At 41.7% G+C, this 15,086-nt stretch overlaps 1 long non-coding RNA gene across 1 annotated transcript in view; it reads left to right on the top strand.

Annotated features, from left to right (window-relative positions):
* The window catches only part of LOC141160835 (uncharacterized), a 143,169-nt gene extending 132,554 nt beyond the window's left edge, over nt 1–10,615 (top strand). The window contains exons 3-6 of the long non-coding RNA XR_012250536.1: nt 7,221–7,274; nt 8,555–8,650; nt 9,943–10,005; nt 10,500–10,615. This is a non-coding gene — a long non-coding RNA (uncharacterized lncRNA). The remainder of the gene's footprint in view (nt 1–7,220; nt 7,275–8,554; nt 8,651–9,942; nt 10,006–10,499) is intronic.
* The last annotated feature ends 4,471 nt before the right edge of the window (nt 10,616–15,086 follow it).

Below are 15,086 nucleotides of genomic sequence, written 5' to 3' on the forward strand. Positions count from 1 at the left end.
CCAAAAATCTTTGCAATTTTGGCATTTTTAATTATTTTTTTTTTTCTCATCACTGTGTTTACTGATTGGGTTAATTAATTTTATATTTTGATAGACTGGACTTTTATGGACGTGGAGAAGATACTACATGTATTTTTTAAATTGTTTTTCTTTATTTTTTATCGTGAAAAAGGGTTTTTTTTTCAAACATTTTTAGATTTTTGTTACATTTTTACTGTATTTTGTAGTTTGTTAAAGACTTGTATATATAAAACTCAAGGTCTCTTTTGAAATCTAACCACAGGCTGCAATGTTAACCAACGGTGTCCTGCAACTGCGTAACGGGGGTACTAATGGTTAGAACGGCGCTCTCCCCAGGCCACATGCTGTTAACAGCTGTGGGCAGAGCTGCGCTCCACTCATATATGTTAGAGGCAGATGAAAAATAACACAACCATTATCTGCCAGCAAAGATGAAGACTCGGGAGCTGAGAGGGAGATGACATATGATGGACCAGTAAGTCATATACGGGGTTAAAAAGCACACAAACACACAGAACCATCACAAAAAAAGTACAGGACAAGAAAACTTAGGTAGGCCCAAAAGCAATTCGGTCGTTATATTCGGGTGGTGTGTACTGGTCTACTATTGGACCATTACAGCAACAAAGTATGTAAAAAGAGATATAGATTTTTTTATAACATGCACACTGCGAGGAACAGTAGATGGTTGTATTCCTAGATTATGGAGATCTTTCCTTTGCCTTAAAAATAAATACAATTATGGCTTACTGGTGTCACAACCCTGGAAGTACACTTTTTGTGACGCACAAGACTTGGTTTCAGGATATTGGATCAGTAGCAAAATTAGGACAAATGAGCATTAAAATGCTCTCCTTGTTGCAGTGTGTAAAGAATTTAAAAAAAAATCTGTTATCAAAGTGCTGTTACTGTAGTATATCCCAGAACAATCAATTCACAGTCACACAAAGTGACTATACAGATACAGCACCTCCCTATATATCACTTGAATTTTTAGATTGGTAAGCAGAAAAGATAGAATCTGTCTAGCACCAGTGGATAGAGACATGTGTAAGATTACCGTATTTTTCAGACTATAAGACACACTTTTTTTCCTGAGGTGTGAGGGCTGCGTCTTATAGTCTGAATGTGATATCTATCTATATACAGTTATATGAAAAAGTTTGGGCACCCCTATTAATCTTAAGCTTAATGTTTTCTTAAAATTGGTGTTTTTGCAACAGCTATTTCAGTTTGATATATGTAATAACTGTTGGACACAGTAATGTTTCTGCCTTGAAATGAGGTTTATTGTACTAACAGAAAATGTACAATCTGCATTCAAGCAAAATTTGACAGGTGCATAAGTATGGGCACCCTTATCATTTTCTTGTTTTAAATACTCCTACCTACTTTTTACTGACTTACTAAAGCACTTTTTTTGGTTTTGTAACCTCATTGAGCTTTGAACTTCATAGCCAGGTGTATGCAATCATGAGAAAAGCTACTTAAAGTGGCCACTTGCAAGTTGTTCTCCTGTTTGAATCTCCTCTGAAGAGTGGCATCATGGGCTCCTCAAAACAACTGTCAAATGATCTGAAAACAAAGATTATTCAACATAGTTGTTCAGGGGAAGGATACAAAAAGCTGTCTCAGAGATTTAACCTGTCAGTTTCCACTGTGAGGAACATAGTAAGGAAATGGAAGAACACAGGGACAGTTCTTGTTAAGGCCAGAAGTGGCAGGCCAAGAAAAACATCAGAAAGGCAGAGAAGAAGAATGGTGAGATCAGTCAAGGACAATCCTCAGACCACCTCCAGAGAGCTGCAGCATCAACTTGCTGCAGATGGTGTCACTGTGCATCGGTCAACTATACAACGCACTTTGCACAAGGAGAAGCTGTATGGGAGAGTGTTGCGAAAGAAGCCGTTTCTGCAAGCACGCCACAAGCAGAGTCGGCTGAGGTATGCAAAAGCACATTTGGAGAAGCCAATTTCTTTTTGGAAGAAGGTCCTGTGGACTGATGAAACCAAGATTAAGTTGTTTGGTCATACAAAAAGGCGTTATGCATGGCGGCAAAAAAACACAGCATTCCAAGAAAAACACTTGCTACCCACAGTAAAATTTGGTGGAGGTTCCATCATGCTTTGGGGCTGTGTGGCCAATGCCGGCACCAGGAATTTGTTAAAGTTGAGGGACGCATGGATTCCACTCAGTATCAGCAGATTCTTGACAATAATGTTCAAGAATTAGTGATAAAGTTGAAGTTACGCAGGGGATGAATCTTTCAGCAAGACAATGATCCAAAACACCGCTCCAAATCTACTCAGGCATTCATGCAGAGGAACAATTACAATGTTCTGGAATGGCCATCCCAGTCCCCAGACCTGAATATCATTGAACATCTGTGGGGTCATTTGAAGAGGGCAGTCCATGCTCAGCGACCATCAAACTTAACTGAACTGGAATTGTTTTGTAAAGAGGAATGGTCAAAAATACCTTCATCCTGGATCCAGGAAATCATTAAAAGCTACAGGAAGCGACTAGAGGCTGTTATTTTTGCAAAAGGAGGATCTACTAAATATTAATGTCACTTTTCTGGTGAGGTGCCCATACTTATGCACCTGTCAAATTTTGTTTGAATGTAGATTGCACATTTTCTGTTAGTACAATAAACCTCATTTCAAGGCAGAAACATTACTGTGTCCAACAGTTATTACATATATCAAACTGAAATAGCTGTTGCAAAAACACCAATTTTAAGAAAACATTAAGCTTAAGATTAATAGGGGTGCCCAAACTTTTTCATATAACTGTACATACAGTATATATATATATATATATATATATATATATATATATATATATATATAATGTGGCTGGTGAGGGGTGTGGTGGGAGCGGCAGCAGAGGAGGAGCAGGACACAGGAGGCAGCAGCTGCCTACACTGTGCCCGCTGCTAAAAAAATGAATATTCACTGCTTCCCATGCCCATGAGCAGTTAATTTTCCTTAATAGCATACACACTGTAGCCGCAGCGCGGTTCCTGCTGCGGCTCAGCGGTCGCATGTGCCTGCTATTAAAGACCATGAATATACACTACAACCCACGCCCATGAGAGTGAATAGTGAATAGTCATGTTCCTTCATAGCGGACACACAAGACCGCTGAGCAGCAGCAGGAGCCGCACTGCGGCTACAGTGTGTAAACTATTAAGGAGAGTGAAGTCACTGCACCCCACGTCCATATTCTTGGCGTGCGGAGCAGTGACTATTCTTGCATAGCATCTCACCGTGTGAGGGTGCATGTGACATCATGCGCAACTCACACAGTGAGATCAGTGCTGGCAGCAGAGCAGGATGCAGTGCTGGAGCAGAGGGATTGACGGTGAGTAGGAGGGCTTATTTTGTTGGGTGCAGCGTGATGGGGATGGAAGTGCCATACATATCAAGATGGGGGTGCCATGCATAACAGGATCAGGGGTACCATGCATACCAGGATGAGGGATGAGGGGTGCCATGCATACCAGGTTGAGGGATGAGGGGGACCATGCATACCAGGATGGGGGGTGCCATGCATACCAGGAAGAGTGATGAGGGGGGCTATGCATACCAGGATAGGGGTGCTAAGCATACCAGGAAGAGGAATGAGGGGGCCATGCATACCAGGATGAGGGGTGCCATGCATACTAGGATGAGGGGTGCCATGCATACCAGGATGAGGGTGCCTTCTGTACCAGGATGGGGATCAGGGGTGCCGTGCATACCAGGATGAAGATGAGGGGTGGCATGCATACTAGGGTAAGGGGTGCCATGCATACCAGGATAAAGATGAGGGGTGGCATGCATACTAGGGTAAGGGGTGCCATGCATACCAGGAGGGGGGGTGCCATGCTGAGCAGGAAGAGTGGGGCTATGCATACCAGGATGAGGGGTGCCATGCATACCAGGAAGAAGGATGAGGGGGGCCATGCATACCATGAATAGGGGGGCTATGCATACCAGGATGAGGGATGCCATGCATACCAGGAAGAAGGATGAGGGGGGCCATGCATACCAGGAAGAAGGATGAGGGGTGCCATGCACACCAGGATGAGGACAGCCATGCATACCAGGATGAGGGGTGCCTTCCATACCAGGATAGGGATCAGGGGTGCTATGCATATCAGAATGGGGCTGAGGGGTGCCATGAAAACCAGGATGGGGTATTGGGGTACCATGCATACCAGGATGGGGATGAGGGGTGCCATGCATACCAGGATGGGGATGAGGGGTGCCATGCAGACCAGGATGGGGGCCACGTATAACAGGAAGGCATATATACCAGGATGGGGGATATTAACAGAATTGGGGGACATTACCGCTATAACAGTGTCAGCAGCAGACCCCCTCCCCCTTAACAGTGCATCATGACCAACTTTTTTGCTTAAATTGTTTTCTGTTTTCCTCCTCTAAAACTTAGGTGCATCTTATGGTCCGGTGCGTCTTATAGTCCCTATTGAATTTATTGTCTGTACATGTCCTCACTTAATTTTAAAGTGCTGCGGAATATGTTGGCGCTACATAAATAAAAAATATTATTCTAAAAATATTACAGTCCGAAAAATACGGTATATCTGTGACTTAGTAATTGCATAGGACGTGTACATTTTTTAATTAGTCTTCATCATATATAAGTATTACTTTCCTTCCATAAAAATTCTGATCATTGAGGGCTCACACTAAAGTTCAGGCTATGTTCCCTTGCGGCAGTAGTGTGCCACGTGGAAATCCACACACATTTTGGTACGAAATGTCATGTTTATGTGATAAAGACTTTGGTCTCACAGTTTTAACAAATGAAATACATGTTTTATTATACTTTTACAGTCCATATGTTAGTGTCCTTTATCTCTATATAATCTTCGAATGAAGGTTAAATATTGATATCTACTGTAAATGCAGTATGTTAAAAATGACAACTTTATACCTTTTATATGGGGTGTTATTACTTTTCACAAGACTATATATTGTCTGCTATTAGATTTGAGTTTCCAATCTGCCTGCATTGTACTGCAATGTAATGATGTTATGGGACCTACTAATCAGAAGAGGCGTCGATTTATCAATTAAATAACCAGACAAAAGAAATGCCATGCTTATATTCATTTCTATGTAAAGTCATAGGATATAAATTAGTGATATTATGTAAATTAGGGCATTATGACAACTGTCCACAGGTCAGCATTCCAGACCATTGTGATGTATGTGGCCATAAAATGTATTCGCACGGATACTCTTCAACCAGTATTGGTCTACGGTGAGACGGCGAGATGGAAATTAATTTTTATTGGGGTCATGTTGATCAGATCGGAGGAGCTGGGGATGATGGTAAGTGAAAAAAATCTAGATTAATAGATAACAGATGTGTGATTGGTCTTCTTGGACCTCAAAGTAACATTAGCAGATTGTAAACTTGCCAGCAGGGCTCTCACTCCTCCTGTAACTGTTTAAACTGTTCTACTTGCATTGAAGTTATTGTCTGTATACAGTATGTCACCACTTAATTGTAAAGTGCTGCAGAATATGTTGGCGCTATATAAATAAAATTATAATCATTATTATTATTTGTAACAGAGCCCTTACTTAGCTTGTACTACTTATAATAATCATGACAATTTGGTAGAGAAGACTATGGACACCACTTAAACTCCGCTGCCAAAGTGTGGCTTTTGGAGGATGAATGTATCTAAGATGAGATTTTTTTTAATAGGGTACAATTCTTGACCTATAGATCCATACAGATGGGGACTATACAGGCAGGGAGTATAGTATTCACTACAATGGTGACCAATTTCTTTAGAATTGTTATAGTTCATTATAAAATTAGTGGAGTACTGGCGGTAAAATATAAGGCTGTGGCAGTGTCACTATATGGGGGTCGCTTGTGGTGGTGACCCTCACATTTATTGCAATAGATGAAATATGTTAAAGGAGAATATCCATTTTATCAGTCTGGGTTTACACAGGAATTTTACATTCAGAAATTAGGCAATTATTAAATAAAGAAATACCTCAACCAGGGAGTTTTAGTGTAATAATAATAATAATAATAATAATTTAGAAACAGATATAAATGTAAAAAAATACATGTCCATTTCACTGTTTGCAAATCTACAGTCAGTAAAACATGCTAAGCAAATTGAGACAGTCTGATAGAAAATCCCAGAATTCTACATTCTAAACCATTGTGATGTCATCAGAATATGGAGGATAATGAGGAGGTCAAACCACCTTAGTTACTGGGAATGATATCTACTAATAAAATATTTTACTGCTGACTTTTAATGACAATGGACAAAGTATAAAATAAAATATATTAGGAAATTATGTAAGTAATCCCTGATGCTCCTTTTACAAACAGGGGCAGCAGGATAATCACAGGAGCAGCTACAAATGTGCAGGATGATATCTGTGGTAGAGCAGTCAATTACATATTACATATACACAGGACAAAATAACAGCCTTATTATATAGTAGTAGCCCGAGTTCCGAAACAAATACATTTCGAAAGCTAGAAAAGTGTGCTCTACATAATAAAAACTAACTCAAATTACCCATGCATATCTACTTTCACCCTTTTTACACGATAAACAACAAAGTTGTCATAATTAATAAATTAGTAAATGGTATTATGGAAAACAAAAATAAAATTTAGAAGATTACAGAGACGTTCGCCAATTCAAAAAGTGAATTGCCCGGGGAAGATCGCGTGGAAATTTCTCTGTATGCCTGATCACCTTCAGCTGATCCTGGTAAAATCTCTGCCTCAAGAACATTTCTATTCAATGATGTTACAACTAATCGTGTACCATTGTAGAGTCCTCGTTTTGTATTCAAATTTCTCAGCAACATAATAATGCTACCCACCTTAAGTCTAAGGCAATGACATGGCATGCCTGAAGGGGTTAAGCTATTTAAAAATTCAATAGGAAAATGTTCCCATTCATCGTGTCATCTACAGCAACAGAGTTATCGCTACAATTTTAGCTGATGTTTTTCTCAGACTCACCTCAATATTAATCTCTTTATGTAGTAAGATAATGGAGTCTTATGTGAATGATACATTGACACCGAATGACTTGTAGCAGATCCTCACCTGATGTCAGTGACTATATACTGAAAACAATTTTCACCCCCTTATGTACATCCAACTATGATTGATTTGTCATTTTTTTGCAGGGTTTAACAACTGGGAGGGTGAAGAGGAGCATAGAATAGAGGATGGACGAGGAGGTAAGTCATCATTTTATAAGGACAATGGATTTCAAATAAAATTATGTTCAGCTTTGTTGACACAAGTGTCATGGCTTCTCTTCAACCTTTTTCATAGAGAACTAAACTATTAATAACTGTTCGCCTTGACCAGATTAGTGTCCATTAAAGTTCTTTTCGGCTTCTTGTAGCTCCGTATAATGCGTTTGCCCTTGCCTTAATTAAATGTTGGTAACTTGACAGTAAGCCCCAAACAAATGTAAGACTAATAATAGCCTTAATCTGCACTTGCATTGAAATATTATCAGAATGAGAGCTCCTTAGAATGCTAATTTTTTGATAATTTTGCAGTGTAAACAGCCTGATGATCTTGCAAGCAAATCACTTGCTCCTCATATGAAATTATCTCTTGAGCAGTACAAAAGAGCATCGCTCCTGTGTAAACAGGGCTCGTGCTGTTGAGAACTGTGCAATGTGAAGATTTTCGGTGTCGGCACCGGGGGAGATCGGTCATTCCAACTAGATGGACGTGGCCTTGCTCAATGCAAGTGTATTCAGCGAGGCCGGAAACAGTCTAGTAATAGTGATAACATTGGTGGCGGGATGGCGGTGCTCTGTCCGATACATAAGTAGAATACACAGCGAATAATTGATTACCTATTAGAAGGCCACAATTCACAGATCGCAAAACAGTTTCCTGCAACGCACAGGAGCCTTCGCCAGGTGATTGTGACACCCGAAACTTGTTTGTGAACTGTGGACTTCTAATAAAGGTAATTAACTATTTACTGTGTATTCTACTAATGTACTGTGCAGCACACAGACACCCCGCCACTAATCATATTCATTGTTAAACTGTTCATTCCCCAAAAGGGTTCTCTCCTGCTGCTGTCTTCCACCCCTAAGGTGACGTGGGTTCATCACATAACCACCATCTATTCCAACGCAATGAGCGCCACCATAACAACATTTCTTCTAGTAATAGTAGTAGATATAGAAATATATTAATACAGTAATAGCAAATGTCTAGAACCAGTGGAATATTCTACAGATGAAGAAAATGAATTGAGATAGTACTACATTATACAGTAATACTATGAAATCATAGTGGGGTCTTGAAATGCGTTCACTGAAGATGTGAAATAAATTATATAGCTTAAAAGATAAGAGCATAGCAATTTATGTATCATCTGCTGATGGTAACTTGAGATTTGCTCCTCCAATGATCCTCCTGCTCTTACAGTGTAATATGTGTTATCGTGTACGTCATCATAAGTGATCACATTGCTCTTCTGCTGTAGATCATAGAATAACAGGGGACGCAGTGGAGGAGGTAGTAGACGAAAACATCAGAAATAGAGATACGAGGGAGAGAAGACCGAGGAGGCCACGTGTGGGTAAGTCATGATTTTTTAACATCATAATATCAGATGCTTAAATTAAGGATTAGTGAGGAGAGAGCATGGTTGAATATAGAATTATCCGAGCATGCTCAAGTTCAGATAGAGGAGCCGGCGTGTTTGAGTCAAATGCTCGGATACCCGCGGCCGCATGTATCATGGCTGATACACTGCCGCTAAACATGCAGACAATGCCCGATACACGGCCATACTCTGTATGTTTAGCGACAGTGTATCAGCCACCATACATGCGGTCGCGATTACTTGAGCATTTGACTCAAAGATGCCAGCTCCTGTATCCGAACCCGGGCACGCTCAGATAACTCGTTATCCGAACATGCTTTATCATGTAGTCTCTCATGGAGACTATTGAAGCAAGCAAAAAGTAAACAAAAAATGTTTTAAAAAAAATAAAAAATATAAAAGTTTAAATCACCCCCCCTTTCACCCCATTCAAAATAAAACAATAAAAAAAAACACACACGTACACATATTTGGTATCGCCATGTTTAGAATTGCCCGATCTATCAACATAAAAAAGAATAAATCTGATCTATAAACGGCGTAACGAGAAAAAAATTTCAATTGACAGAATTAAGTTTTTTTGCTCGCTGCAACATTGCAATAAAATGCAATATCGGGTAATCAAAACATTGTATCTACCCCAAAATTATATCTATAAAAACGTCAGCTCGAAGAGCAAAAAATAAGCCCTCACCCAGCCCCAGCCCCAGTTCCCGAAAAATGGAAACGCTACGGGTCTCAGAAAATGGCGCCATTTTTTGTATTAGCGAGCTTTTCACCACTTAAATAAAAAAGAACCTATACATTTTGGTGTCTACAAACTCGTAATGACCTGGAGAATAATAATAGCATTCAGTGAATGCGATAAGAGAAAAAAAAAAAAACAACCGTGGAATTGCACTTTTGTTTGCAATTTTACCGCAGGAGTTTTTTTCCTTTTTTCAGAACACGATATGGTAAAACCAATAATGTCGTTCAAAAGTACAACTCGTCCTGCAAAAAATAAGCCCTCACATGGCCATATTGACCAAAAAATAAAAAAGTTATGGCTGTGGGAACAAGGGGAGCAAAAAACGAAAAGCAAAAACTGAAAATGCTCCGGTCATTAAGGGGTTAATCCAGATTGGACAACTACCATATTGGTAGATAATACTCGTCATTCTGAACTCTGGTTAGAAGTTTTAGAATAGATGAATAGCTGCTGTTCATATGTGAATTTATAATGAAATATTGTACATAAAGATTCTTGTAATTTGTTCTATCAGATTTAGAAGAACTTAAGAGGGCCTGGATGGAGTATGAGGCCCAGGAGTGCAATGGAGGCCCCTGTAAGTACTGTGCCACATTGCTATTATTCTGGAAACCCTGATGGAAAATTATCTGCTTAATTACACAATGTTCACTCAGCTTTTCCTATATATCCCAAACTTATTGATGGAGAGTTTTCATACACATCAGTCCCCCTGTCTGCTCCCCTTTTTTCATGACATGTTTGGGTGCACCATTGATCAGACAGTTGAGACACAAAATCAATATGCTTTGTGCCTACATTGATCTTATTATTAGGTGGATATTAAATGTAGTGAAGTAAATTGTCTTGCATAACTTTTACGCAACCCTAAGGTTAAAAAGTGAAAAAAAATCTGAAGTGTATCCCCATCCCTGAGTCGAGCTTGAAAAGCCTTTGGTCACAAAGGTTATAGATATGGGCACCAGATCATTATGCTCCTAATTCCTCATGTAATTGAGATGTATAGCATACAGTTTAGTGAAGCATGTATATACATTTGGAATCTTTGTTACCATGTATATCTTCAAACAGCAGCTGGCAAGAGGAAACGGACATCAGAAGAAGCTGAGGAAGGCGAGACTTCAGAGAAAACTAAGAAGAAAAAGACTAAAAAAAAGAAGAGGAGAACCATCAAGAAGAGGAAGCGATGAGGAAATGAGCCTGTGTACCTGATGTGCTGTACAACTGAGGCTGGGTACCCGAAGTACTGTACAACTGAGGCTGTGTACCCGGTTTACTGTACAACAAAGGCTGTGTACCCGATGTACTGTACAACTGAGGCTGTGTACCCGATATACTGTACAACTGAGGCTGTGTATCCGGTATAATGTACAACTGAGGCTGTGTACCGATGTACTGTACAACTCAGGCTGTGCACCCAGTATACTGCACAACTGAGGCTGTGTACCCAATGTACTGTACAACTGAGGCTGTGTACCGATGTACTGTACAACTGAGGCTGTATTCCTAAGTGCTGTACACCTGAGGCTGTATTCCTGATGTGCTGTACATGTTAAAAAGGCTCAGATGCCACACACAGCACGCAGAGAGTATGGCAGAGGTTTAATTCAACATTTGGTTTCTCCACGCAGGAAGTGTAAATTTAAGTAACACAACAATAAAACAGTAAAATCGGACAATAAACGATTGTGGTTTAACTATAGCATGGAAAGGATGAACAATACAGCGCAGTCCCAAAAGTTCAGGCTGAATAAGAGAAGGTAGATTACTGGAAGCTTGCACTTATCTGTCCCTTAGCGATAACTATGTCAGTCTTCAGACACTCACTCCAGAGGGAATCCGTCTTCTGGTGGCAGTGGGCGGCCTCACCCACTGATCCCCAGTCCTTTTGACAACACGACAGTGGTCACGACTACTTTAAGAGCCGTAGCAAGCTCCTCCGGCGTACAACAAACTGCGTTAGGATCACTAATGCCGGGTGCGTTCTCATCCGTTCTTCCGTCACCGCAGACAGGTCACAACCAACTGTCTCTTTCGCGCGAGCCCAGACAACTGACTTCCTCTCTTCCGTCCCTCTCCTCTGTCCCCCAGCACTGTCCAGGAATTTCCCTGTGCACTCTTAATCTCGTCCCCTGGTAACACTAGGCAGGACCCTGGCAGTTCTGGCGCCGGAACTCTGCACCTGTCCCTAGGCAAGTCTTCCTTCTTACACTCCCGCTTCCTTTGAGCTCGCCATTCCACGGGTGAGAGTTTTTTCACCAGGCGCTCACACTCTCTGACCTCTTGGATGATACGTTGCCAGATGAACTGATCCTGATTGTAGCGGATAGGCGGCACACCAGCCGTGGATCGTTCGGACCGGCGTAACGCAGTTGGAGTGCAGGGTAGTTGAGAGTCGTTGGGCTTCCCAACTTCGCCCGGCCCAGCCTGACGGAGCGGTGGGCCCTCCTCTCTCATGTGGGAAGCTGTGGGCGATGTGAGACTGGGGATCGCAGCCACTATCGTCTTTTCCTCCTCATCATCGCAGACGGGCGTACTGGGTGTGAGATCTCTCGTCCTTGTGCTGAGTTCTTCCTTCTTTTCCTCATCGCTAGACAAACAGGGCCGTAACATGCTTTGATGAACGATTCTAGTTGGAGCCGCTTCTTCCCCCTCAGGCTGAACCTCATGCACCTGTCCTTCGGGACTAACTCTCCGTTTCACTCAATACGGGGTCGACTCCCACCGTCTACTCAGCTTGCCCCGGGGTCTATTGTCCCGTGCCAACACCCGTTCTCCCGGCTTAAGGGCTGTCTCCCGAAGAGGTGGCATTTCATGGTGCCTATGTTCCTTAAACTTCTGCTGCACCAACCTCCGAAGAGTCTGCAACCGATGCCGATGCTCCCGGACCCAGGTAGATGGGCCCGTCTGGGGCCAGTCCTCCACGGGATCTAGTTCGAGCTCCATGATCTCCCTACCCTTTTGTCCGAACAGCATCAGGTGTAGGGGGTGAACCCTGTGGCACTATGTACCCGGTTATTATAGATCCACACCAGCTCGGCCACAAACTCCGGCCAGCGTACCTTCCGATCTTCTTCTAAGGTTCGAAGCATCTGGATGAAAGTTCTGTTGAAGCGTTCACAGGACCCATTCCCTTGTGGATGGTAAGGGGTGGTCCTAGACTTCTCGATCTTGTATAGCCGGAGCAGCTCCTCCATCACCCGTCCTTGGAAACAAGCTCCTTGATCGAAGTGAATTCTCTTCGGACAGTCATAGACCCTGATGAAGTCCTGACAAATAGCCTGGACAGCAGATTCAGCTGTCTGATCCTTGGTCGGAGTTACCACCGCGAATTTCGTAAAGTGGTCGGTCATGACCAGGCAATGTCCATACCCGATATGCGCCGGCCCGATGGTCAGGTAGTCGATCATCAACACCTCTAAGAGCGCAGCCGTCACAATGGTCTGGACGGGGGCCCGCTGCTTTGGGGTTTTCACATACGTCACATACTTCACTTCGTATTCACTTCACTGGCAAAAAGTGGTCATCTGCTTCTGTAGAAAGCTAGGGAAGTTGTAGTCATGAAATACACTCCTTTAAAAGGTTTTTAAGCTATAAAGTTAGCACTAGAGACAAACAAAAAGATTCTTACTACCCTGATCCAGTGAACACTATGGCACCTCATGGCTGAAGGATCAGGGCAGTGCACAAATTCTTAGCTGGCACTCAAACAATGGAATCTTGAGCTCCTTTTGCATGAAAAAATGAGGGCATAGTAATTGTAAAAAGGCACCCAGGATACCAGAATTCTAGTGCTAGTGAGAAAAAAAAAACAAGAGGCACTACTTGTGTAATATAGTGGGCAACAGGTGAGGGTAAGTCAGAGGGTTGATCGTTCAGCTGATAAGGTTGTGCGTGACACAACTACTTGAAGGATAATGTATAATCCAATCGTGACTGCTGCTTCTGCCGCTGTACTCACACCAAAAGGAAAGAGGACGTAACAAGTAAAGGAGAGAGGAGTGTGGTGGATCCTGGGTACTGCTATTGACAAAGGTTAATCCAGGCAGTAAGTGTAAAAAACTTTCAATTTATTGCAACATGCTTTGGAGTAGAACCTACTCTTTCTTCAGGCAGAGGATCCACCACACTCCTCCCTCCTAGAATTCAAGTGCTGGCTGAGGAAGTTCACTGCACCAGTGGACGATGGACCAGGGTAGTGCGAATCTTCTTACTCATCTCCAGTGAGCACACTTATGTTCACAGGAGCATAAAGATTCAGTGTGGTTACTTCTGGGGATAGTTGCTACTAATAAGAGTTTTCACTAAAGTGTATCTTTGATTTGACAATTTATTTTCTTACTGACTGAAATCTATTCACATAAGTTAACACGAAATGTGCACATTTCTATGTTTATTTTTTATTTAACTGCCTTCAGCTCGGTCTTGAGCCATGTCAACTTGATGGATGAACGATCCGTAGGAAGATCGATCTTGTGCAAGCCTAGATAGGTCTACCAGGTTCTTCTCTGCTGTTATCTTGATTTTATCAAGACATCAGGTTGCTGGTCTTTCTTTTGCCTTGTTCCTTCTATTCTTTTGACCTTGATGTTCTTCTCCAGTGATTGCTCTCTTGGTATGAAGTGTCCAAAGTAGGCAAGTTGTAGCTTGGTGATCCTTGCTTCAAGTGACATGTCTGGCTTGATTTGTTTCAAAATTGATTTGTTTGTTCCTCTTGCCAACCATGGTATTGATAACAGCACCACATTTTGAAGGCGTTGATTCTTCTTCTGTCTTGGTTCCTATCGTCTAGGTTTCGCATCTATATATTACTACAGAAAAGACCAGACTATATACAAGCCATTTCTTCATTGCCAGTGAAATGTTCCTTGATTTTAAGTATTTGCCCTGTGACTTCATTGTTGATTTGTCCATAGCTATTCTATTTACTTTCAGTGCTGTTGCTGCATCTTGAGTGATCATTGATCAGAGTAGGATGAAGTCCTTTACAACTTCCAGTTCATTGCTGTCCATCTCATATGTGTCCCGGTCCTACCTGGCAGTTGTCAATATCTTTGTCTTCTTTGTATTGAGTAAGAGTCGCATATTCGAGCTTTCCATCTTGACACTCCGTAATAAGTCCTTCATTCTATCCACGCTTGTTGCTATCACTGTCGCATCGTCTCCTTATTTCAGATTGTTGATGGTTGTTCCAGCGATTTTGATTCTTTCTTCTTTTTCGGCAAGTCTAGCCTTCCTGAAAATAGCTTCTGTATATAAATTATAGAAAAAAGATGACAAGTTGCAGCCTTGTCTGACGCCTCGCTCTACTTTGAACCATAGCGCGTCACCATGTTCTGTTGAATCTGTTGTTTCTTGGTTGATGTAAAGGTTCCCAGTGAGGCTGATCAGATGCTTCATGGTATTCCTAAGTTTCTGGTGATCAACACAGTGGAAGGATTTGCTGTAGTAGATGAAGCAAAATTTCTATGCTAGAAATGAATAATTCTTTGGAATTATCTTGGACCAAATTGTTGGCTGGCAGGGCCTGCATACCAAAATTGTTGGCTGGCATGGCCTGTACTCAGTGATTCCCTATAGGAAAAAAAGTTATAAGTGACTTTGCAAACAACGTCAGCAATTTTAGAATGGTCAATATTTTTTTCCCTCTGGTTACTA

The sequence above is a fragment of the Phyllobates terribilis genome, unplaced genomic scaffold, assembly GCF_046119375.1.
Source record: "Phyllobates terribilis strain yellow unplaced genomic scaffold, ASM4611937v1 Scaffold_9__5_contigs__length_417890890, whole genome shotgun sequence".
Lineage (NCBI taxonomy): Eukaryota > Metazoa > Chordata > Amphibia > Anura > Dendrobatidae > Phyllobates > Phyllobates terribilis.